This window comes from Onychomys torridus, chromosome 2 (assembly GCF_903995425.1).
Source record: "Onychomys torridus chromosome 2, mOncTor1.1, whole genome shotgun sequence".
NCBI lineage: Eukaryota > Metazoa > Chordata > Mammalia > Rodentia > Cricetidae > Onychomys > Onychomys torridus.
The window spans coordinates 41,298,882-41,302,992 of NC_050444.1; the positions used below are offsets into that span (position 1 = coordinate 41,298,882).

General features: G+C 38.2%; 1 pseudogene; it reads right to left on the reverse strand.

The window, feature by feature from the left end:
• Window positions 1–2,977: 2,977 nt before the first annotated feature.
• On the reverse strand, window positions 2,978–3,728 carry LOC118577217 (annotated as a pseudogene).
• Window positions 3,729–4,111: the final 383 nt, after the last annotated feature.

Below are 4,111 nucleotides of genomic sequence, written 5' to 3' on the forward strand. Positions count from 1 at the left end.
TCATCTCATAGTGTTGAGTCAGGGAATTCTTTATTTTTTCTTAACTTTACAGGCCCTTTGGGCATACATTATGGCTTCCAGTTTTGTGTTTTTATGGGATTCCTGTGTGTGTGAATGTGTGTGTCTTTGCACCTATATGTGCATCTTGTGCTTTTCTTTAGCTGTTTTTCTTTTGTTTTTTTTTTAATTTGTCTTATTCTGATTTTTGATTTTATTGCTGTTGTTATGTCTTCTTTTATTTTTTGTATTTTATTATTATTCCTTAGATGCCTGCTTATCTTCTAATAAGCAACAGAAAGGCTGTAAATCTGAATGGAAGAGAAGGTAGAGAGGAACAAAGGAGAGTAGGGGTAGTTGAAACTGTATTCAGAATACACTGTATGGAAAGAATATGGTTTGATAAAAGAAAAAATCATAAAAATTTTAATATAGTACCTTGAGAATTTCATGTTTTTTAGTCACATTTGTCCACCATTATTCCTTGTAACTCCTTCCAGATCCTCTCTCCCAGCTCTTTACTTGAAAGCCACTTCGCCAACTTCATATTTCTTTCTTTTTTTAAAAAATAACCCAACTAGTCCATTTGTTCTGTCCACATACTTATGATTGTGAGGCCAAGCACAGGATTATGGTTGACCCATTAATGGCAATACATATGGTAGTATGAACAAAAATGTAGATGACAAGAAATAATCAAAGTTAGGGCTGAAATTAATAAAATAGAAACAAAGAGAACAATGTGAAAAATCAATGAAACAATATTTGGTTACTTGAGAACATAAAATAAAAACAAAAACAGACAAACCTTTATCCAATTTATCAAAAAGACAGAGAGAGAACATCAAATCAACAAAATCAGAATAAAATAGTAGATCTAACAACAGACTCTGAGGAAATCCAGAAAATCATTAGGTCATACTTCAAAAACCTGTACTCCACAGAATTGGAAAATCTAAATGAAATGAACAAATTTCTTGATAGTTACCGAACTTATCATGATGAGATAAACAATTTAAATAGACCAATAACTCCTAAGGAAATAGAAGTAGTTATTAAAACTCTCCCAACCAGCCTAGATGGGTTCAGCCAGACCTTCAAAGAAGAAATAATACAAATACCCTTCAAATTATTCCACAAAATTGAAACAAAAGGAACATTGCCAAATTCTTTCTTTTTTTTAATTTTCTAATAAGACTAAATTTATTCAATGCCCTAGAGTAAAAGTTTTGATTATAAGTATCCAACAGTATAAAAAGTACAAAACAGATCTGTAGATTTCTAATATATTAATACAAAGTGAATGACTACATACAGTACATCCTACAGGCAGAGAGTTGAGTGGGAGAAGACTGCAGTTGAGGTCTAATAATAAATATATAAATGCATAAATAGAGATGATCCATCAAAGTATATTCTACCACCAATACTGCAGCCAAATGTACAAAAACAAAATCCCATGTCAAAGTAATGCAAGAGAATGGTACTGGCTGGATTCTGTACTACACCAAGGGCCTTGGAGAACCAACCCACTCATTGGGCACTCTCTGCATATGGTGGCTTGCACTAGGTAGGCTTTTCACAAAAGGAAAGAAGCACACAAGGTAAAACTATAAAACTACAGGTTGTCATAAACTGTGGCTCTCCTTGTTATGAAAAACTAACAGACTTTAATAAAAAAAAATCCAGTTTTTAAAATAATTATGAGTGACAGAATACTAAGGCAGCCATATACCTCTCCCTCTAAGAGATGTCTGACATGGCAGTATTGTTTTTTCCTGAATTTTGAGAAGAGGCAATCAGACAACTTAAGTAGGGCTCAACTGAGAAACCCTCTCTGAGATCTCAATGTAAGGCATTCCATTCAGCTACTTGGATGTTCAAAAGCCCAACTCTAAGAAGCCAACCTCAACACACAACTCTTTTCTTCTAATCAACTTTAAATAGTGGGAGAAAAAATAAAGCAACAAAACCCCAAATCCTAATAAGGTTAAGACAAGGCAAAGAGCTACTCTATAGATAAAACCTCCATAGAGGTCAACTGAGGAAATCCAGAGCTAGAACTGAATCATGTGGATTTCAGTGAGTCCCAGACAGTCCTGTAACAGCAATGTCAATTATTTATACACTGCAAGTTCTCTAAGAAATGTGCCTCAAGCAGCATCAACTGTGCCCCATGCATCCCCAGGACGTACACATTCTGTTTAAGTAGTTTCTAACCACCTGTTCCCTACTGTGTGATGATGCTTTGGTTCTATCCCTATAGGACCTTGCCCATCCTACAGGCTTGCCTTCCCCAGAAAGAGCTCTGGTTCTGTTTGATAATGTTCACATAAAGTCTTTTATCAAATATTAAGATGAAGGGAGGTGACACGATGCTACCTGTGTGTTCAGAAGTTGCTGCCTCCTCCAAGCTATTTGCAGAAATTTCAGTATCCCCTGCTTAACAGTCAGTAGTACAGGTCTGATTCATCAGAACCTTGGCAACACCTTAGCATTTAAAAATGTTTAACTACCTCTAGGGGCAGGTCATGCTACTGAGTTATGACAAATTATCATGAGAGAAAACAAGTGTAGCCAGCCATTTTAAAATGCCCCAACCACTGCCTCTCCACCGAAAGACTAAACTACGTATGGTTTAACACAATAGATCCCATCTCTGTGCCCTGAAATCCCCTAATTTTGTTCATTAAAGGGGATTTTTAAAAAAAGACTTAAAGAGCACTTTACAGCAGCATTCAGCTTTCCTATGAAATACTCTGCATCTTAAATATTATGTACACTTTTTTTTTGCTGTAAGCTAGACAGTGGCTTCTGAGTTTGTTGGGTAGGGGAATGGGTAACCCATTAAAAACTGTTATATAAAATGTCTTTTGGCAGAATAATAGGTATCCAAGTTAAAAATAGAAGGGTCGGTTTGTTGCTTTGTGGTCTTTTCAAAGTTTAAATCAATCTTTGTTCCCTTCTACATGAACTTTAGTCACCACTCCTGAGTGGAGATGGGGAGAGGTGCCAGCCCCTCCTCCTCAGGCTTCTCAGCAGCTGCTTTCTTTCTGCCGCAGCAAGGCTTGAAGAGATGGGTGTCCATGAGGACTTTGCCAAAACTGCCCTTAGAGATGATCCCACAACGTATTTCCTGTCTTTTCCGGTAGGTAATATCTAAAAAGGAAAAAAAAAAACCTGGAGTCCTCTTAGAGCTGGAAGCCATCTCTGTATGTGAGCTTTGATCTGACTGGTTACTGAAGCAGGGAGACTGGGCTGGAGAGGCACTTGATGTGGTGCTATGAGCATCAGGATTGTGGTGTTTAAATTCCTTCCACAATTTACTAATCTGGTTGCTTTTCATCCTGTTTCCAGATAGAGTTACCACTTTTTGTTTTGTTTTGTTTTAAATGTTGTCTTTAGAATGGGTCCTGCCCTTGCATCTACCACATGTTTTTTTTTTTTAAATCCCGCTGGCAACTTCTTCCATCTTTTCACATGCAGCACATAGGCACTGCAGATGTCTCCAGAGCGAGTCTCCTGCAACCCAAAACAGCTCTGGAAGTCCTTTTCATAACGTTTACTGTCTGTGAACCGAGGGCTGGAGGACTTGGCTCTGCAGATACAGCAGCCCTCTATACTTCGGTACATCTTTGGCTTGTGAAAACCAAACATCTTTCCTTTAGGGCAATAGCTTCCACGCGCAGCAGCGTCCCCATGGTGCGGACTGCACCAGGCCAACCCCCTGCAAGCACTCCCTCCTCCTAAGCCGAATCCAGAAAGATTGTCTCCTGAAGTTCTTACTGTGGACGGAGGTGTAGATTCCGCTTTCCCTCTGTGCAGGCGCAGCTCCTGGGGACCCGTCAAATTCTTTCTGTGAGGCCACAGTCACTATGATACCCAAACTACACAAAGACTCAACAAAGAAATAATTACAGACCAATTTCACTCATGAATATTAATGCAAAACTGATCAACAAGCAAATGGTATCCAAGAACACATTAAAAAAAAAAGATTATCCACCATAATGAATTAGGCTTCATCCCAGCGATGCAGGGATGGTTCAACATATGAAAATCAGTCAATGTAATCCACCATATAAGCAAACTGGAAGCAAAACACACACACACA